The sequence below is a fragment of the Anoplophora glabripennis genome, unplaced genomic scaffold (genome assembly GCF_000390285.2).
Source record: "Anoplophora glabripennis isolate ALB-LARVAE unplaced genomic scaffold, Agla_2.0 scaffold348, whole genome shotgun sequence".
In the NCBI taxonomy this organism is placed as follows: Eukaryota; Metazoa; Arthropoda; class Insecta; order Coleoptera; family Cerambycidae; genus Anoplophora; species Anoplophora glabripennis.
Window position 1 is genome coordinate 238,258 of NW_019416574.1, and position 23,722 is coordinate 261,979.

The 23,722-nt window shown below is 31.4% G+C and overlaps 1 protein-coding gene across 3 annotated transcripts in view; it reads left to right on the forward strand.

The window, feature by feature from the left end:
- The first annotated feature begins 239 nt into the window (after nt 1-239).
- Nucleotides 240-23,722, forward strand: part of LOC108910223 (harmonin) — a 207,594-nt gene continuing 184,111 nt past the window's right edge. For all 3 annotated transcript variants that reach the window (XM_018714775.2, XM_018714777.2, XM_018714776.2), the window contains exon 1: nt 240-533. The gene's annotated coding sequence lies outside the window, so the exon portion shown is untranslated. The remainder of the gene's footprint in view (nt 534-23,722) is intronic.

The following is a 23,722-nucleotide window of genomic DNA, read 5'->3' on the forward strand; positions in this document are numbered from 1 at the left end:
TAAGATAGGTAGGTATATACAATTTAGTTTCAGTTCGTACCAGAGAAGCCATCAAAGTCTCTCGGTACCACAATATTCCAGTGTATCTGCGCATGCCACTAAATAAGAAACAGGTGAGCCGAGCGAACAGGTAATCTGGGCACTTCTACACTCTCTACACCGGTGAAACTGCTGAAGAAGGGGAAAATAATCCACATGCACGGAGGATGACTTGATGGCATTGCCTTTTGCTGGTTTTATGTTCATGAATCGCGAATCGAGTTACCTAGCGATAGCGTACTGTTTCATACAAGCAACTTGATTAAAATAGTTCTAACACTTCTGCGGCTTTAGTTGAATGTGCTCTCAGGTGTGTTTCCGGCTAAATATTATCGAAAAAGCATATTAGTATTGCTTGGTAGAATTAAAATATAGTTCAGATCTTTAGTTTCATCACTGTGCTTGGTTAAAAAGGTGATTTTGCATCATAAATTGTGTGAACATTACTATTTCAATAAACTCGGCATGGAGTGACTGGATTAAGTTATATTTGGGTGAGTTTCTTTACAAATTATAGGTACTACGTATTTCATTCTTTTAAGTTGTTTCTCCACTATTAATTATTGACAAATATGCTCATTATGTGCATTGTCGAGTGTAAAGTAAATTGTTGCAAATAACTTTATTCAAATGTAACAATAAAAGAGTTTATTTAAGTTTGTGTAATTTTCTCGTACCAATATCTAGAATATAATATATTGATACTATAAACTGCGTAGGGCTCTAATCTATTATTTCCAATTTCGAAATTATTGGGTACATGATAATTACCTACCTATCCATTTTATTTCGGCTCTAGTTATATACAAAAATACGTCAATTGTTAGTCATTTACCAAGTCGACTATATATATTATATTAACACGTATTCTATATTATACATTTTTTAACCTTATAATTTTAAAATAATATTAGCAAACATTTTTTTATTAGAAGAATATGAGATGACATAGGTACCTACCTACCTTTTGTTTGTAAAAGAAATTAAAGATGTTACGATCATAATTTTCCAATAGTTTTAGGCTTTAGATTTATTCTAGACAAATACAATAATACAATTTATATGTTTTATCCAAAAATGGAAATCACAGCTCAAATACATCAAAACTACTATTTTTTGAATTTTATTTTTGTTTTATCTCGATTTTACCTAATTAATAATAAATTTTTCTCTACTAGTTTCTTTCATATACACCATATAAATGAATTAATCTTATTCGATCTATAAATAAAAAAGTAGTTGATATGACTCCGCATATACGTACATTCTTTACATTTTTACTGATATAATAGTAAGTTCTCAACTAAAGAATATTTAATTTTACTTTTCATTATTCAAATCTTTAAAAATTAACTTGAAACTCATGAAAATGATACCTATCTAAACTGCAAATAATTATACCTAGATCCACAATCTATTTAAATTTCCACTTCTACAGGACTATACAAAAATAGTTCGATACCTAATCGACTAATATACGGGTAATATTAAGTACTTGTATGTACAAACTTTAAAAGGTAAATCATATAGAGAAAACAAATTTTTGTTTCAGCGATTATTGTAAATGTTATTAACTATTTGTAGAAGTAGTTTAGTCTTAGTCTTTTAAATGATCTAAGTTTGTCACATCGCAATACAATCAATAAAAGACACATTTTTCCCTTGTTTTTTCACAAACTCTTAAAAACTCTTAATGATTCAACTTACAAAATTCCAACGCAGGTTTAAACCCGTTTTTTTTTACAAAACGTCTGCTTTCAGCAACAAATACTAAGAGTACATTTTGTAAGTAAAATTGAATGGAGAATAGATATGTTTAATCAAAAATGTTATAAAGTGCGACACAAAAAAGTTATGGTTTCTTAAATCCAGGTACAACACTGTATGTGGTGCCATCTAACATTAAACAAAAAACTAAGTAAATATTTGAGTTTCTCATCATCAATACTCCCATGCAGTTTCCCGAATTTCCTCAAATTACCATGTTATGTTATTAAACGAAAATATAATCAAAATATCAAACAAAAATATTTTTTTGGATGCTCTGTATCTCAAGAACCAAGCCGTTGCGAACCCATGAACTTTTTATTTTAAAATTATTCAAAGATTCACCCTTAAAACAAGTACTTAATGAACACCCTGTATATAAATAAGTTCTCTTAATAGGTAAATAATTTCAAAAATAAACATAAATGACTAACTGCATTCTAATCAACGTGACCTTCCTTCTAGATATGAATCCCATTTTCGTTATCAAACTAACAAGAATTTCTATATTGCCTTTTTCTCTTGTTGGTATATTATCTGTTATTTACCAAACAAATACCTGACTGTGGGTTTTGATTTGAATCTTATCAATAAATCAACAAAATTGCTAGATATATGAAACATGTTTCGCATAAATAATAATATTCTGCATAAAAATGCTGCACAACTAAGTAAACTCAAACTCATAGAATCGTAGAACATGGTACAGCAACTATTCGAAAAATCAATTCAAAATAAACTATAAAATAATTTATTATTCTCACATACGATTGACCATTGTGCACAACAAAAATAAAGTTTTAGAAAAAACATAGTATAATGAACTATGATTCTATATGTATATGGAACATTGTCTCTAATTGTAAAAAATTGTTCTCTTTGAGACACAAACTTGATTTGCAGACTTTCGTGGCAACTGAATGGCTGAACAGTTTCGTGCTGGTTGCTACGTCATCTGCTTAGGCTTTAGCTTTTTGAACTCAGAGTTTCTTTTGAAGAAGAGAGCGATATATCTGTCGAAACGTCAAGAATCCTAAACCGACACCGTGACAAGCACCCCGCAAATTATGCAGCCAACAAGGAATTTTATTTCATCGTTAATGTTTTGAAAAATCGCCACATTCACCAATTTTTTGTCAGTACTCCATGGTGCATCACTATTACTAAAAATCATTTATTATAACTGTCTTTTAATTTAAAATGAGTTGGAATCAATCCAAAAAAAATATTCATTATTAGCTCATTTTATACCTAACAGAAGTCGGTATGTACTACTTATTTGCAATAAATATCAAATTAATATCAATAGGACTTTGTAAGTACTAACTGCAAAGAAGAATATATACCTACAAGATTGAATATATGTATTAAATTAATATGAATTCCCCATGTCTTATGATATATGCTTCAAAATTGGTTCAAACTGAATAGTATCTGTAATACCTGGTTCAAATTCTAGTACTCTTGACACAAAGTTTCTGTATTATAAATACATAGTCTCTTTTAGAACAACACTGTCGATTGTGTACTAGATTGTTTACTTGCATTCAATGGAATTACAAATAACTTAGCTACTATTTACTAAACCAACAGGTTCCCAAGGTAGTCATACTGGACGTAAGTGAGCTAACTTAAAATAGCTGGTAAGTAAAACTACACGTACCTTTTCAACTCAAAGTAAGCAGTGAAAATATTATGTTTGTCTAATATATGAAGAAATCAGCCGAATTTTTAGAGTTACAATTTTTATGAGAATTTTGAATAATAACCTATGATTTTGATAAAGTTAACGAAAAATAATTAAAAAGAAATATTTACCGTCATTAGTTTATGATTAGTATCTGAGAATGTAATGTAAAAATTATATTTATGGTACAGTTTAAAAGAATCAGTTCGTTCACTTGTCTAATATGCGTGTCCAACATGGATTTCATCTTCTGGGAAATAATTACAATGCGCAGTAAATTCAAAAGTAAACTTACGTCCAAGTATGTGTAGCTATTGGAGGAATAAGAAGAGGAACAAAATGCAAGAAATTAAAAACCGTTACATAGTCTTTTCGTTCCGAAAGAGTAACATAGACATTTTCTACCTCCAAATAAAGTAGAAAAAATCTTAATTTCTATTAAGGCAGTAGAAAAAATATTTGTTTCTACTCATATATGCGGAAATAAAAAAAACATGATTTGGTTGATACGAAAGTGACATTTTTCCTCTCTAAAACGAAAATGTTAGTTTTCGTTTCTTAACATGAAAATGAGAGTGTACATTTTATTAATTTCTTAATTAAAGCATTAAACTAATTAAATTTAGTAATTATATAGAAGAATGGCACAGCTTTAGTTTTTGACAAATTTTTGTTCACACTAACTTTCACCTTCTGAACTCGAATATGAAGTTGTTATGTTAGATATATATTTTGTTAGAAATCTAACATAACTGTAACTTAGTATTACCTAACCTAAGCTAACTCAATATTTTTTTGGGAAACGAAATCCGTCATGGTCATTTGACGCTTCGATTTATTCGCAACCATATAATGCCATATTCTTACCAGCTAAACCATCTCCTCCCTACTCTTACTTCCAGGATATCATGATATATTTCAGTAATGTGGTTATCACTTAATCAGATTACCACCAGATTACCATGGTGGAATTCCCCCCAGTATTTTTTGCAAAAACAAGCTTTCAAACACCTCATATGTTTCATATTTGTCTTCAATTAGCTGATACCAAATGTCTGCGTCACCTTTCATCATATTGCTGATGAAGTTTTTTATATTTATAGAAGAAGGTAATGTCTGTACGTATGTCTTTAATTAATTAATAAAATTGTAAGTCTTGTGTGAAATTTGTGTTAATGTCGTGTCTTGTGTTGCAAATCATGCCCTGTGTTTCCATCCTAATCCTTTGTTCAATCTTCCTTTCCTGTTCTTTTAAACGAGTCTGCCATGTTTCATCCTGTACCTGCCATCTCAATTGTGTTTGTAGTTTTTCTTGTATCACCGTTTCTTCTAATTGTCTTGTTTCTTCTCCAATTTGATTAATTCTTGTTTCACATGTAATTCTGTTTTCTTCTGATAACCACAGTAATGGTAATGTGGTTATCAATTAAATAACGAGCGTTCAAATAAAAACGTGGTCAAGTTGGTTCTGAAAATTTGGACGTAGGGCGTAGCGTATAGCAAATGAACTTAAACGTCATCTGTCAAAGCGCTATATCGCCGCTATCAATTTGAACATTTTCGTTTTAAAAAGCGTTTAAAATGGTGTTTTCTCAAGAACAAAAAGTGTTTATCATAGAGTCCTACTTTGGAAATGGACGCAAGATTGATGGAATATGGAAGTATTCTATTGAGGAATGTTCATAGAATTTCAAAATCAATTTCCCGGCGTTGTTGAGTACAAAATTTTTCAAAGTGCAGTTCAGCGTTGTGTTAATGTTTTTCGTGAAACGGGCAGTGTAACAAGAAAAGAAGGAAGCGGCCGACCTAAAAAGCGGACTGAAGAATTAAAAGAAAATGTCCAACAAATAATGGAAAATGCGCCAAGAACTTCTGTACGTGTTTTATCACAAATGGTGGGAGTATCAGTCGGTACCTGCCACACAGTGTTAAAAAAAGATTTGCGTTTGTTCTCCTATCGTTTAACTTGTCAGCAAGAACTTCATGAAGTTGATTTTCCGCGACGGGCTGTATTTTGTGAATGATTTTTAAACAACTACGGTGAACTTCATAATATCACCTTTTTTTCTGATGAAGCCTGGTTTCATTTAAGTGGTTACGTAAACTCACAGAATATGAGAATGTGGTCTTCTGAAAAAACAGATAACTTTTTTGTCGAGGGCCCTCTACACGCTCAAAAAATTGGAGTTTTGTGTGCTCTCAATCGAAGGAGGATTTATGGACCTATTTTTTTTAATGGTACTCTTACTGCGCAAAGGTATAGAGAAGAAATTATCGCTCCTTTTGTTAACCAGCTGGAAGAAAACGAAATTACAAACTTTTACTTTCAACAAGATGGCGCAAGGGCACATACGGCAGGCGAGACGATGAATATGTTGAGGGAAGTTTTCCAAAATCGACTAATAAGTCTCAATGCTGAACATGAATTTCCACCGAGGTCATGTGATATTACGCCGTGTGATTTCTTTTTGTGGCCTTACCTTAAAAACACTATTATTGAACTGCCTATTCCTGATTTAAACCATCTGCAGGCTCGACTTATAGACAAGATTCGTGAAATTAACAATACCCCGAGCATCTTAGAAAATGTCTTTAATTCTTTGAGGAACAGGTGTGAAAAGTGCTTGGAACAAGGAGGGGGACACTTTCAGCAGCTGCTTTAATTTATTGTTATAACAAGGAGGGGGACACTTTCCGCAGCTTCTTTAATTGTTTGTTATTGTTATCACGATTATTCTTTAAAATAAAGTTATATAGTCATTAACGTTATTGAAACTGACAGCTGCTATACAGCTCGTTGAGAAATGAGGTTAAGTTGGTCGCTATTAGCTACTCCCTACGTTCAATGTGTCGGAGCCAACTTCGACCACGTTTTTATTTGAACGCTCGTTATATTATACTCATTCATCCGTTTCCTTCAATCCTTTAATTTACAATTTTCACTTCCACTATAGTGTTTTTCAATTTTTTCCTGATCTTATTTATCTTTAATACTTTTTTTAAATAAATATGAAGTGCCTGGTTGTGAATTTGAAGTAAGATGATGCAATGGGAGATGTAATCCAACATCGGTATGTGTCATATCAGCAATCAAGTTATTCACACAATAAAAGAGATCTGCTGTCACATCAGAACTACTTTTGACGCAAGTGTTATGACATCTAAAGCAATTTAAAACGGGGAAATTCTTCCTTTTGTTGGAGTGTGATGGGTAATATTCATCTGTGTGTATTTCAAAAATAAGTAGGATAATAACATAACACAATTGCATGCAAATAATTAACAAAATGTGAACTATTTAGAATAAAACTGTTTTCTTCAATAAGAAAATCCAAATAACAAAGGAACTTTTGTACTAAATTAAAAAAAATGGGCATTATTATAATTATAGCATTATCTTGTTGATTATCTTTCGTAATACATCTTTCCCATATTTGGGGACACTGTCGACATAAGAGTGATTTTTGAATCTTGCAAATTAACTTGTGGATTATGAAATTAGAGATTAATATCTCTAATTTTCTTTAAACTTATGCATATATGCATGTTTCATTCATTAATTCATTCATATTTTTGCTCTTTATTTATTTTTTTAAATACATATATCGACCTAATAAATAAAACTAACCAGGCAATCTGACACAGCCCTTAGGCGTTTATTTGAAGAGGGCAATGCCACCCTATTTTTATAGGTCGATTAGGTCGATAAAGACAGTTGTTACTACATCAGCATTAGCGTGTTTAGAGACGCAATATTCATTTCTTAACTCCCAGTTGATTTCTTCTACGAATAGTTTGTGATCTCGATAAGAAAAAAATTCCTTTCTAGGTGATGTAAATTAATGAGTAGCCCAACCCACAATGTGGTAGTGTAAAACTATTGGATGGTGGAAGAATTTGTGCAAACAAAAAATAGATAATTTACAATAATAAATATTATATTGTTTATAATTAATTACGTTCTAGGAAGTGGTAAGCTATTTATTATTTATTACTTAATTTAGAGTGACTGCGGTTTCTTTTAAAAATAGACGATAATAGTCTGATTTCAACACAATCAAATAAACCTTAACAACATAAAAATACGCGGAGCAAAATGAAATCTAAATATTCACTATTAGTAATCCATCAGTGTTTTTGTGAAGGTATTCAAGGCATATACCGAATGTCTCGTGAAAACCGCAGCTACTATAACTCGTGTTATTTTTTTTTATTTGACTTTCAAGAACAAGTGTGATATTAGTTTAATTTAGATGTCAAATTGTGGGTAGTACGAACTATGTTACGAGTCAAGGCAGTACATTTTAATTCAGGTCAAGACCTAATATATTTTTTATGAACCGAAAATTAATAAAGGATTAGGGGTTTCAATACGCTTTACTCCAAAATAACAAAGAAAATGCAGGAGACCCTGTTAATGATCAATTATTTATTAACTTTTTAGACATATTAAAAAAATTCCAGATGAAAATAAAACCGTTTCATAAAAATGAAAATATTTGTTTTCTCCAAATTCCTAAAAAATGTTCTCACTACTCATTCATTTGCATAAGGTATAATTTTTTTTATTACTATTAGCAATACTAATTAGAAATAATAAAACATTTCATAAATTCGTATTATTTTTTTATTAAGTACAACTTTTTTAAATTATTCATTAAAAAAAATTGTTGGATATTTTGTGCCGTTATGAGTATGACTTCCTTCAATAGATATTTTAAAAACGGTCAGAGCCGTACTCAGGAAAAATTTTAAATTATAGCTCAAACAAGCTAAAGACCTTTTTACAATACAATAGTAATATCATCTAATTTAGAATTAAAAATGACTTTAGATTTTGTCATAAAAATAGCAGCGACGTATTTAAAAAAATAACCTGACGATGGACCCTCGAAGACGAAACGTCGGATTGCAAAAATGCTGACACCATTGGATAGAGCGAAAAAAGTGGCAATGTAAACATGCAATTTATTGTATAATTCCTTTTCAAATAAAGCCAGAAAAAATTAAAACGATTTTGCAACATTTCAGGTTTTTCCGGATATCTTCGGAACTACCCGGAATTTTAAAACTTTCTAAACAGCATATTGTTAGGTATAAAAAAACAGCTCTTTTTTAATTTGAGCAACTCCGTATCTCTTACCGTTTCCTAGATCCTAATGCTATCCCATCCTTATCTTGAACACACTGTATACCATTCAATATGGTGTTTTGTCTATAAGAAAATGGAAAATTGTCAAATACGCCCACAGTGAAATTCTTTGCAAAAAGCTGCCGTAATAATTTTTCACTGATCTCGATAATTCGTAATAGTACAATTATTACATTATGAGACCGTTATACAGGGTCGCTGATATGTATGGAACCGGTCGATTATCTTATAAAGTAAAATAGCTATCGAAAAATCATAAGACATAAACGTTTTATGGTTTTTTAAATATAGTATAGTAAAGAAAAATTAAGTATACAGGATTAGTCAAAAAGTCATGGCGAAACAAAGTTGCTTTTTCTTTAATAGAACACCCTGTATATAATTCCATATTTCAATTCTTCTCGAAATATTCTGAACAAAATTTATATTCATATACCTAAAATTAACTGTTTTCGAGATATTGAACTGATTTATTTTGAAAATAACACAGAGTGGAGGATATGGATATGATTTAATTTTATTATTAGTTTTTTTACAGAAAATAAAAAGGCATAATAGTTCAGGGTTGTTAAAAATGCATGAAACGAGAAAAGATATTTTTTTAATGAATGTTCTGGATATTTTAAATTTTATGAAAACAATAGTTATGTAAGAATAAAAAAGAGAGAAAACAATTTTTAATAAAGAACGAATATCCTTTGCTGCAACTCTTTTGAAAATTGAAATTTTGCTGCCTATTTTTGTAAACTACATTTTTTATGTGACCTCACAGAAAAAAATTAAGCAGGGTCATATCGGGAGACATAGGTGACCATTCAACTGCCCCCGTTCAATTCATTTATCAGGAAAAGTTACCGTACCACACGTCCAAAATGTGGAGGATACCCATCATTTTGAAACCGTATTTGTTCTACCGGTAAGTTAGTATTATTGTCCTGGAATAATCGTCTAAGCTCTGGAATGATATGTTCTTGCAAAGGTAATAAATATCGTTCAGAGGTCAAATTTCCATTTATAAAATAGGGTCCTATGGTATGACCACTAATAATGCCACACCAAACATTTACTTCCTGTAGTCTTTGTGTGTGAACTTCCTCCATCCAATGTGGATTTTGTTGTCTACAGTTGTATGGGTTTACATGCCCGTTTAAAGAAAATGTAGATTCGTTAGAAAACAATATGTGGGTGACTAGTTGACATTTTCGTTTAATTTATCCATAATAACTTCGCAGAACTCGATTCTACGATATAATCGTCTTCACTCAATTCTTTTAACAAATTAATTTTACATGTATGCAATGTTTCCCTTTTGCAAATTTTTTGAATGGTATATCGGTTCATGTTATGATTTAAAGCTTACTGATCTTCCACTTTTTCGTCGATCTGTAACACCTCCAGTTTTATGAAAACGCTGCAATGTTTTTGAAACGGTTGATTTAGAAATACGTTCCCGATGGGGAGATTCATGAAAAATATCCACTACTTCGTCGTGACAATTTCATCTTCTATCAACATATCCTATGATCATTAAAACTTCAATACGCTCGGTTTAACGTCAACATGCCATTTTTGCATTGTGTTATCGAGATAATCACTATTAGACAAAAGAACGGCACGGTGTTGTTATGAAGCTCGAAACTTTCAGAGGTAACTTCATGGACTTTAAAATTAATTTTAAATTAATAACATTTTTGTATAATCTATAAAAAAAAAATGATTTTCAATGTTCGATATCTCGAAAACGGTTAATTTAGGTACATGATGTGCTATATGAATTTTGTTTAGTATTTCCAGAAGAATTGAAATATGGATTAACATATAGGGTGTTATATAATTTCGACTGCACCGAATCACACGTATTCCTAGGTAGCTCTTCGTCTATAAGTTTATAAATCAAATAAAGAAACTTCCGAGACATGCCCTTTTTAGTTAATCTTAAATAACCATCAACTATTTAACCAATCAACCACCCATTCCATTTCACCAATCAACCATTTTATGGTTGATTTTTAAGATTTCTGAATACTGTACCAGAAAACAAAATCCCATTTTGTTGGTTTTTAAAAGTGATTTTTCAATGAATAATAATGGCATGTTTTTTGTACGCCAATTTTTAAAGATTTAACTATTATAATATCAGAACTAGGATCGCAACTATTAATATTATTAAGATACAGTTATCCTGTTCTTCATTTCCCGTTGTAATCTTTTAGATACTTTTGTTTGTTTATTATAGCAGTTGTATTAAAAGATACAGACAGATGAAAGTTGTAGGTGGGATTCGAAGTAGAATCTTATGAAAGTGATGGAGGTTAATAGCCCATTCCTCTTTCGTTGCAATACTCAACGGTCTTATGCGATTTCACACTTATAATACACTAATTATTTTATTTAAAACTTTTATTTTATATTTAAAATTAAAACGCAGGAGTGACATAGAAGAAAGAAACATAGGTATAAAGACCAAATTTAAAACAATTATTTGTAAATTTATTAATATGGTAAAACTATAATGGCTACACTTTCTGTTTTATATCGGTGTCGGTTAATGCGCCTAAATTTGGTTTTACGAAATAACCTATAGGTCATATTCCTCTCAGAACACCTTATTCCACGGGCTTAAGTTGTAGTCAGAGTGCTATCGACAATTTGTACTGTTATTACAAACAAATCATCTTCGACTTGTTATATAGTGTGACAGGACGATATTTAGTTGTAAGTACAAAATTTAACCTGAAAACTTGTGTACTGGGCTTCTGGATACATACTTTTTAATAAAAATTAAAATATTGACTTTCAATACCTTACGGTTGTACTGAAAGTAACTGTTAACTTTCTTATTTTAAACAGAACGCATTATACAGGGTGATTCGGAACTTATCAAAAAAAAAAATTTTGGATATACAGGGGACCCTTACAAATACAATTTTGTAAAGAAAAAAATCAAAAAGGTCAGTTCGAAATTGATTTAAAAATACACTTCTGCACGGCACTGGAAACTGGTCCACTGTAAAACCTGACCTCGCACAATGCGATCGGTATGGCGGCGTGATAAAAACGGACAAAAACTTTCGCAAGGTAAGAAATACGTAAATAGAATTTTATCGCACCTATTTTATATCGGCAAATTGAAATGCTTTTGCCTTAATTAATTATTAATAAAATTAATTTGTGTTTTTAAATAATAAAATCATTTGACGATGCTGCAACAGCAATTGTTCAAAATTTTATCCACTCACGTGTAAACACATTTGGGTCCGTCTTACTCACTTTCTACGAACTAACACAAATGATGCCTTGCTTCACCATAACATAAATACTTCACCATAATACAAATGTTGTCTTGCTTCACCATAAATTAAAACGATATCCATCAACTCTGAGTTGCTATACACGCAAGCCATTTTTGACACTAACTACTAAAAAACTGATGTAAATAACACAGATAACAGGTAAAAACTACCGCAACGACGGATTCCAGCTATGTAGTGGTTTAATGTGCTATAACTTCAATAATTTTTTTCTCAGAAACTATAAGGACTTTACGAAAATTTTTTTTACAATACTGACTCCATTTCTCATGCCGCATCTATTCCCAAATTTTTTGGATAAGTTGTGAATCATCCTGTATATTGTTGGATATACGGATTAATAAGAAAGTTGACAGTTACTTCCGGCATAACCGTTTTCATCCAAACTAGCATATTAAGAAACCTAGGGAAACCTGGGGAATAATTTGGAGATATCATTGATGAAGACAAGTCATATTCTAGGGATTCTTCACTATGAATAAGAGCACATTTGATTAATTGCTAAATTTAAGCTTATACTAAAGATATTTTCGTCTTTGATTCATGACAATATTTATAGAACTGCTCCTCTGTGCATTGGGGTATTTGATGAAAACACTTTACATTCTTCAACTCTTCGAATAATCTAGAATATTGCCATAAATATATTGCACATTCCCGTACTTGTTGAAGTGTTTGCTTTCTCATCAATTCTTTGCTTTATAATTCACCAGGAAAACAGTTTCTATACGCGCCATTATTCCATGGCTAGAAATTGGCCTCAATGATTTGGGATCGAGGGGGATTATCCCTCTTTATCCTGCCTCATCTCGTGTAGGCCTGGACAGCCTTCGTAGGTGGGCCCCATCCGTCGTCTACCCCGACCGAAAATGCGGCCGGTGTAGGCGCTTTGTGGGACCTCCTTTTGTCCTGGCTGGGCCCCGCCGGCTAGGGCCCTTTCTTCTGGCGCTCTTCTTGCTTCGCCGGCTCGTCTGTGTAAACCCCGGGGGTGGTGTTATGTTTATGTATGGTATGGTTGGGTAGAGTAGTGCGGCTATGCAGCCTGGGATGCGCTTTGCTAAGGTGGCCCTTAGGCTAGCGCGGGAGGGGAGGGGTAAGGAGGGTGGGAGTTTCTATAGTACATTGTGTAACGAGTAACGAGTAAGGAAAAGTTGCCAATAGCGCCACGCGGGCGCAGTTGACGGGGTTGGAAAGTGGCGCTATGGCAACTTTTCCGAACGAATTGCACATACTATTTTTTATCACAAGTGCGAGTCATTATGTTATTTTCATGGCGTGTGATAGAAAGAATTTTTGTTACTTCAGAGTTTCTTCTGCTACTCTATTATGGATTTCTTTGCATTCGCCGATCTTCCTGCATTCATTTTGTACTGTAAATGAATTTCTTCCGGTCGGTGGCCGTTGGTTAGTTTCAGAATAGGGCCTAGTTGACAGCATAACCTATGTCAATGTCAAATTCTTAATCTCAATACATCTAGCAACTTGCTTCTCAAGGTTTTTGTGTTACACAAGCTATGACAAACTATAGGAAACTGCAACTATCTGCTGTTTTGGTTTATGCCGTTTATATATTTCATAGTCAACCAAGTAAATTATTACCATCAGGCCTTCTGTTACAAAATGGTGTAACATTTTCGATATACCTAGCGATAAGTTGTTTTGGTGGTCTAATGAAGATAATAATTAGTGGCTTCCACACACTATGAACGGGTAATTCTATAAAGACCTTTACCACTTTCTTTACGATGACAAATCTATTGACAGAATTGATGTACATTTCTGAAAATCACATAACTCTACTTCTCTGTCCATTAATTCGATAATGTTCTGATTACCATAATGTTGACTGTAGCTGAAAAAGGAACAGTCCTAAGATCCGTATTTTACGGTAAATGGGTTCGCTTTTCAATTGGCATTTAATTTTCTTTATTTAACTGCTAGTACCTAAATTTTCAAATCATTATTTCAATCAATTTTCGGACCGCTCCTGACCGCTGACCTACATAGGTTTATCCAGAGCGAATCTTATCTCTCTTATCTTTCCATTGCACTTTGTTAAGTTGGGATCCGTTGCATTTTGATTTCGAAACCAACTGCAAAATTCAAGACGACTGGGACAACCAGCTGTTTCATTTCAACGTTCGAAAGCTTGTAGTCCGCCGGCCGACGCGTTCTTGCGAGGTATGGCGTCGAGTTAACGGAAGTTAATGTATTGGGTAATTTGCTTATTTTTTAAAAGGTCGAGTAAGCTTTTTTTCGATTTTCTGTCTTTATTAGGCCTTCCGAATACCTAATTCAAATTAATGATATTATGACTGAATCGCCCTGTATCTGAACTCTATCAGATTTACTTTATCTATCAATGACAGATTCGCAGTAACTCTTGAAAACTAATCAATTTGAACCACCCGGTGTATATAGAGTATTTTAACAATTCTTCAAAATCTATCTTTAGATCTAGAATACATGTAAATAAGGCGCTTACTTATTATTATTTTTTATCTCCTCTTTCCTAATTGAAACAATGAGTAAAATGTAAATAATATAATAATATAATAATATAATAAAATATAAATAATATAAAACTTATTAAATGTATCTTTCGTGGCCTGTTATAGGAGTCTACATTTCTTCAAGGCAGATATGGCGTCCTCAGCTGTAACATCAAATAACATATTTTAACAAAAATATGAAAAACTCATTTATTAATACCTAGAAAAACAGAAACCTGAAGAAATTTTTACTTCGTCAAAATATTGCGTTACTTTATAAAATGTAATTACTCAGTAATCCGGCAAAAACCGTCGTGAAGGTGAAAAATTAGCGACATATTTTGTACTATTTTAAAAGTATTTGTTTGTAATAAAAATAAATTAAAAACAATAAATTAATATCTTTATTTGTATCGTTATACACGAAGGTCATCCAGAATCTAAAGACTTTATTGTAATTTTTGGTTTTATTTTACCATTTAGAAATGAATATTTATTTTTATAAGCACTTATTAAATATTAATTAATTTTTCTATATAGTATTTAAAACTAAATATTTTTCGTAACGTAGCACAAGATTTTGTATTCGAACTGTTCCCTTGTTTACAGCCTAATTTAGTTGGTCACTGTTAAATAAAAAAAAAACGCCTAAGCGTTTTAAATAAGTGAAAATCACTTGTTGCCAAATCTGGACTAGCTATATGCTAGATGGTTTTAGCTAGATGGTCCATATCATTTGAAGCGACTGAGCAATTTTTTAGTTTCAATAATAACACGTGGCGAATACTGACGACAAAAAGCAAAACGCTGTCCCTTTACTAACAGTCCCTGACGCCGTAGGGTCTGATGATAACTTTGTCTCTATATTTCATTATTTCGTCTGAGATCATAAATCAACTGAAATAAGACCGTTTATTTCAGAAAAAACTAGATAGGTATAATTTTTCAAGTAGGCAGTGATGGAATTTTTTGGGTTTAGGTTTAGACGATGAATGGATATGATGCCACTTGATTGATGACTATTCTTTGAGGATTCGATCAAGAAATTCGTCACTTTCATTTCAGTAGCTATACCTAAAACAGCTCTCTTGATATTGCTACATCTGACACAAATTTAATAATAATCCAGATGATCAATAATCTCATTGTTTTCATGAATAAACCCTTATATTCGAGGAAAACTAGTATGGAGTGGCTCAAGAGTGAAGTGGCAATCCTGGTTGATCACTTGATATATCGTTCTTCTTCTTGAATATCAGCTACTTTGATAGCTCGTACTGTTCTTAGTGAGCGTCATTTATTTATAAATGGGGACACAATTTTGAACAATTCTCAAGTTATGAAAGAAGGGAACTAGATAATTTGCGTAATATGAGGAAATTTAGGATAGGATTAAATTTTAATTTAATTGTTAGGTTTAGGTACTGTTCCTAAAATTCTGCAACCGTGGATAACATTACAGAGGCGGCTTATGAGCGAGTTGTAAAATTTACCCATAATAATTTTTTTATTTTTAAAATATGGTTGACAATCCTTTCATTCTGTGATATACATTTTGTTTTCATGTAAAAACTCTCATCTCATTTTTCATTATGTTCACGCACACACAAAATAGCACTATCTGGCTTGTGTCAACACATTTTTTCACTGTAGGTACCCATTTTGTAAGTAATTGTAGTAGATGTTTCATATTTTTATTTGTACAACAAATCATTTAACCGTAAACGTTCAACTCTCTAGGTGGTCAGGTATGAGTTCTATGTCCCTATCGAGGTCGATGCGCTAAAAGAAACTTGCAATATCTATTTTATGCTAATAATTATATACCCACTGCTATAATTCGTTCACTTGTGTACACTTCCAGTAATTTCGTGATTTAAAGAATGTATCACCAATGAATCTTTATGTAAACAATAGCTGTACTCAAATCGTTATAAGTACAGAACATCATCATATTTATTTTCTGCAGACATATACGCATAAATATGTATAAACTCACTGATTTCTCTTGTCGAAATAAACAAAAACAAATAAAAATATTCATAAGGGCACTATAATCCTTCAAAGGTTGACTCAACGACCATATGAACATGTAAAATTTGTACGAAAACTGTAGTTTAGTTTACACTATCACAATTTTTTTTATATTAAAATGAATCTGGATCGATAATATTGAACCTAATCCTCCTACTATTTAAATAATAATTGTAGTGATTATCACCAGTTCTTTACTAATATTAAAATAGATTTAAAAAAATGTGAGAGCTAATAATAAAATATATATTTTTAAAATGAAATTTAGTAAAAGGGCCGAATATTTTTTACTTATATAGAAAAACAACTTGTCAAAGCTTTTGTTGTTGTCGGCTGTTACAAATTCGCTTTTCACTACAGGGATCACGGAAACGGTAAGAGGTACGAGTAGCTTACATGGGGGGCAAAGTTGAGTAATCAGGGGCTACATTATGCCTCTAAAAAATCAAGGCTTACATGATTCGTTTTCGAAATATTTGAAAAAAAAACGAAATTTTGGAAATCCGTTTTTATTTCATTTCAGCCTTGTTTGAGGTGATATTGAAAAAACAAGAACACTCTCATGGCCACTTTTTGTCCTCTATCGAATGGCATAATCAATTTTTATATGTAACGTTTCGTGTCTTCAGGACCATCATCAACTTCATTTTTTTAAATACGGAAATTTTATTACATTTTTTGAAAGCCTTCATGACCCCCAGTACAGTACTGCCTCAGTCCTAACCATATTTAGACGTTTTGTCTCTAAAAATTCATATTCATCTTTAGTGTATTCGTTCGAAATTTATCTAAATTTTTTATTTAGACTTCTTTGTTTATTGAATTATCGTACACTTAAAGTGTCGTCAGACCCTGTGAAATCCATCTAGTTATATAAACTATTACCACCGCTCATTAAAATAAAACATTATTAGAGTTTTATTCCCGTGTCCATAGTTATTTCTAGGCTTCTCGAGTGCTCAAAATTCAAACAATCTATTTTTTTCAGGATATTCATACAAATACATCTGATATGCTCTTTCACAGTTGCAGTTACAAATATAATTAACAAATTTGCCAAAACGAAAATGATTTTGAACATTTACTGAAATTTTTTAAGAATCATATTCAGTTGGCGAATTAATTTGTCATAATAAATTTAAAATCGTAATAATGTTTTAATTTTGACGCAACAACTTATTATTGAGTTATGTATGACCAAATGATGATAAAGTTAATAATAATAAATGTTTTATTGTAACGCATGGTGGTAATAGTTTATATAACTAGATGGATTACTCAAAGTCTAACGCCACTTACAGTGTACGATAATTCAATAAACAAAGAAATCTAAATACAAAATTTAGATAAATTTGGAACGAATACACTGAAGATGAATTTTTCGAGAGAAAACGTCTGAATCTGGTTCAGGCAGAGGCAAGAGATACAGTATTAGGGGTCATGAAGGCTTGCAAAAAACGTAACCAAATTTCTAGGGTCGTATTTAAAAAAATGAAGTTGGTGATAGTTATGGAGAAACGAAACGTTACATACAAAAATTGATTATGCCATTCGATAGAGGGCAAAAAGTGGCAATGAGAAAGTGTTTTTTTTTCAATATCTCCTCAAACAAGGCTGAAATTAAACAAAAACGGATTTACAAAATTTCGTTTTTTTTATATTTCTAAATCTAATCATGTTAGCCTTGATTTTTTAGAGGCATAATGTTGGTCCCCTAATTACGTAACTTAGCCCCCATTTAAGCAACTTCGTAGCTCTTACCGTTTCCGAGACCCATGTAGTGAGAAGCGAATTTGTAACAGCCTGTATACAGGGTGGTCCAGATTTTAATAGACAAACTTCGGGAAACTACTAAATAACAAAAATTAACATCACATTGCTCTATGAACATAGGCGCAGAAAGTCACCGTTTGTGAGATACAGGGCGTTGAAATTAACAAAAATAAAACAATTTTTTTAAATATCTGGACAACGGCTTATCAAATTTATCCAATTTGGTACACATTTTTTTGCAAATATTTCCCCTAGTTTAGTATGCACATAGTCGAAATTCAAAGACCAGTGGCGGAGAAACAAGTATGTCGTTTTCTTATTTAAAGTAAAACTTCTACGCCACTGAATTAATTGGTAATATGAATACATTTTATAATGGTCTGAAACATTCCGGGTGAAAAATCATTCTTTTATTTTTGTCGAAAAGTGAATGGTTTACGAGTTATATTAGACATATTATTCAAGTAAACAAAGCGTTGAAATCTGGAAAAATAAAACAAAATTGGGTGGTCCAGATTTTAATAGACAAACTTAGGGAAAGTTTTAAATAAAAAAAATTAACATCACTTTGCTCTATGAACATACGCGCAGAAAGTTACCGTTTATGAGATACAGGGCGTTTATGAAATTAACAAAAATAAAATAATTTTCTTAAATATCTGGAAAAGCTCGTAAACTCGTAAACCATTAACTTTTCGACAAAAATAAGAGAGTGTTTTTTCATCCGGAATATTTCAGACCGTTGTAAAAAGTATTCATATTACCAATTAATGCAGTGGTATAAAAGTTTTACTTTAAATAAGGAAACGATATCATTGTTTCTCCGCCACTGGTTTTTTGAATTTGGACTGTGTGCATACAGAACTAGGAGAAATATTTGAAAAAAAGTTTGTATCAAATTTGGATAAATTTGATGAAGCGATTTTCCCGATATTTAAAAAAATTGTTTTACTTTTGTTAATTTCAACGCCCTGTACCTCACAAATGGTGGCTTTCTGCGCCTAAGTTCGTAGAGCAAAGTGATGTTAACTTTTGTTGTTTAGTACTTTCTCAAAGTTTTGTCGATTAAAAATCTGGACCACCCAAATTCGTTTTATTTTTCCATATTTCAACGCTTTATTTACTCGGATAATATGTCTCATAACTCGTAAACCATTCACTTTTCGACCAAAATAAAAGAATGTTTTTTCATCCGGAACATTTCAGACCGTTCGTTATAAAATGTATTCATATTACCAATTAATTCAGTGGCGTAGAAGTTTTACTCTAAATAAGGAAACAACGTCCTTGTTTCTCCGCCACTGGTTTTTGAATTTGGACTGTGTGCATACAGAACTAGGAGAAATATTCGAAAAAAAATGTGTACCAAATTTAGATAAATTTGATGAAGCGGTTTTCCTGATATTTAAAAAAATTGTTTTATTTTTGATAATTTCAACGCCCTGTATCTCATAAACGGCGGCTTTCTGTGCCTATGTTCATAGAGCAAGTGATGTTAATTTTTGTTGTTTAGTACTTTCCCGAAGTTTGTCTATTATAATCTGGACCACCCTGTATGTATAATTTTTTTTCTGTTAATGTTTATTAATTTTATACGAGAATAGAAGCTACCTAATGAAACAATCCCAAGTAAAATATGAATACAAAAAATATATTTTTGTAGTACCAGGTTTTGATGTGATGTGAAGAATACATGATTTTAATTTTGATTTTATTTTATTAGTCGAGAAAATTTCCATAGAGTATCGTTTCCCACAATATCAGCAGTCTCTGTAGAGGTTATATTAATTAATCTTTTGCATACCTAGATCTCTGGTTTGAATTAATTATAAAATAGAGTAAAAAACAAATAATAATGAATAAAATATGTTTTTTAATGATTCTATGATCTAGGATTGTAAAGCCTTTAGAAATGATTTGATTTTGTTTGTTTTTATGAGACAAATTAGTTCTGCAGTTTGTCGCAATGTAGGCTTTTATATCCTGTATATTAAATAGTTATTTATACACCAAGGGCGTTGTAGGGATTAAATTGTTCTATAAGTTTGATCTATTTTAAATCACTTATTTAATAGCTTATAACAGTACTTTTGACGTTTATTGATTATAGTTGTCAGTGTGTAGGTATTTCATAAAACGAATATATGAAAATATTAGAGATAATTCAGCTAAAGCTACAGAATATTTATTACCGGTTAAATCAAGATCAACGTGGACAAAGAATATAAATATTTATCGAATAGAAATTGAGAAATAAAGTAATATGCGTAAACAAGATCGTAATGTTAGCTTACTTTCAGCAACTGGTATGTTTTATTTTATTTGATTGAATTTTTATTCCTCAAATACCTTATGGACCATTTAAAATCAACAGTATTTTCGTTTTTCTCGCTGTTTTTTAAAGTGAAATCTAAAGAAGATGTGGTGATGAAGTCTAAAGGAAGGAGATTAGGTTCTAATTTTCGTTAATAAGGCTCCAGATGTTTATCTCTTACATAAAGCAGATTTTGCCATGGGTGTTTTTGAAGGATTAAGAAGGGATGAACGTATAAAAATAATTGTAGATGATATATAGACAAAAATACATGGTTACTAGTTAAATACTAGTGACTAAAACTAGTGCTTTAAAAGGATTTGCTTGCCAAGAAATATATTTCTTAAAATCAAACGGAACTAACTTTATTAATAAAGCTTCATTGAATTTTTTCTCGATTTTATTCAACTTTTAAGTTTTCTATGAAGATGTTCTTTATTCATTTGTAAAATCCCAAACAACATTTCTATCCAATGTTGTAACGAAGAAGTTATTATTCGAAAATGCTTATTATTTTATTAAAAATTCTTCCTGTGTAAATTCTTGTGTAACTAACATTAAATTGAGATTGAGCTATAGAATTATTAACATCTTTACTATACGCATTCAAAGAAAATTATTTACCGAAATGTTATTTGCAAATAAATTTTTTATTGAACCTTAACTTTTCATCTTATATATAAAACTCTCTCTGTCACGATTACTTTTCTAATACATATTTCACGAGTCCACACACAACCATCCACCGCCATCGCCATCACAGAGAAAAATAAAGAAACTTAATCACATTAGAACACATTAAGAGAAATCATACAGGATTTGCATTTCTTGTAAATTATATTATCTACTATTAAAAAGTCATATGTTAGACATATTTAAAATAAATGGTCTATGTGGAATTATAAATATGTATAAATCAGTTATAATGGATCTCGAGTACTCTGAGGTAAATAAAAGTTCTTGCAGACTATTACGTTAATTCGTCATATTGAGAATATAGATGAACTACCCGTAGTTTATAATTATTACGAACTGAAATAATAAAAATTCCTTAGAATTGTGATTAAACGGTCAAAAAAAATTAATTTAATCAACCCTTGCGCCCGGAGGACCGATTAATTAATGTTTGTGCTACGTTGCCTCTTCAAAAATCTCACCCTAAAAGGAATAAATAAGAGACAAAAGTATGCATAGTTTACATTTAAAAAAATCATTCGTTTTTTTTTCAAAACAGACGCTTGTGTTTAAATAAATGTGACGATTTATATTTTGTTGTTTATCTACTCTACTTTACTTTTATTTTATTATTTAAGTACTGTTATTTAATTATTAATAATGTTATTATTAATTATATAAACATTGTACCATACCTACGCCTAAATTTTTGACGCACAAGATTCGCGCTTTATCCATTTATTCTAATAAAGCTGTATTTAATGTCGATTGCATTAATAGGTATGCCACAAATGCATTTTTTTATTTATTATATGTATTTAACAACCTTCCACAAACATTTATCAATAATACCTTTTTGAGATGTTTTAGTCGATTCTCAGTTACTATGCTCACTCTCGTATGTCTGTTTTAATATTCTTGTTTAAAATCTAAAAGTTTTAGAAGATATTTCTCCAAGTCCGTTGTATTTGATAATCAAATATCATTCGCACAAAGTTTTTACATTCATTCAAACTGTGCAGTGCAATTATCTTCCTAGTTATAATTTGCTAATAATTTATAAACAAAGCTTCTCTAATCGGTAGCCTTGTGTTAAAAGGTTTTGAGTCTGTCGGGTATTCAGTCCCAGAATTTTACATTCACTCATTTCCCAAGAACATAATTTTAATATAAGCCAAAAGTTAATTCTAGTTCTAGGAAGACCGTCACAGATCCCCTTGCATGTTCGTTTACCTTTTCATTTTCTTTAACTTTATATTCTTGTACCCAACACGATCTAATTATTATGTCGGTGCTTATTAGTAACAAGTATTGTCCGTGTCCTTATTTCAGTTTAACTAGCAAAGAATGTGCCATTAGAATAAAACGAGGTATCTCCAAATTTAAAAATGAGTTCCGTGTAAACGTACCTATTGTCTGAACACAGAGTCCAAAATGCCCTTCGGTATATGTTTGTAAAAACAGATAATTTTGTGTTCCACCTACATTCGCACATATTGTAGGTTTTCTAACTAAAAATTTTAAGTTTACTCAAAATTCAATCATAAATAACTTGAAATTATCACCTAAAATATTTATAGTACGAATTTTAAGTCGTCCGGTACATGTAGGGATTGAAGTCCCTTTAACAATATCTTGTGCCGTCTTTTAATTTCGGAATTTCTTCGATGTCATCACACTCTTCAACCATTCCTTTGTTTTTATTCTATAGTTTTTTTAATTGTCTTCTCATTCCAGGAAATCCTCATCAAAGTTGTTCCTCTTAAGCTAACGTACTTTAGTTAATGAATGATACTTTTTACAGTAATGGTATTTTTTATAATTCTGTGTATAGAAGAATGATTGGGATAATTGTTGTAAAGATTGGTAAGAGTAAAGTAGTTTCTTTAGAGTCAAAATAAAGCGACGTGGCTATGATTATATGACAGTACAATCAAGTTTAACGGACATATTTAGTGATATGCGGTTGGCAGCATTGCGTTGCGCATAACCTCTTTTGTAACTACTTCTTGGATTGTTGATATCTCATTTAGTTTTCGTGATATTGTTATTTGAGTGCAACGTGTTTAAGTCTTTGTGATGATTTTTGAAATTTTCTGGAACAACGATACTACGTAAAATTTTGCGTGAAATTGGGGAAAACCTCACGGAAACGTTTCAACTTTTGAAAGAAGCTTACGGAGATAACGCTTTAGGTCGTACGCAATGTAACGAATGGTTTTGACGATTTAAAAGTGGTCGACATTCAATTGAAGATGATCTTGGACCAGGAAGGCTGTGACTTCAACTGATGACTGTCATGTTTAGAAAATCAAAAATCTAGTGCATGCAAATCGCCGATTGGCTGTCAGAGAAATCGCAGAAGAGGTTATCATTTCAATTGGGTTATGCCCCGAAATTTTGACTGAAAAATTGAACATGCATTGAGTTCCAGCAAAATTTGTTCATCGTTTGATAGCCGAACAGAAAGAAAATCGT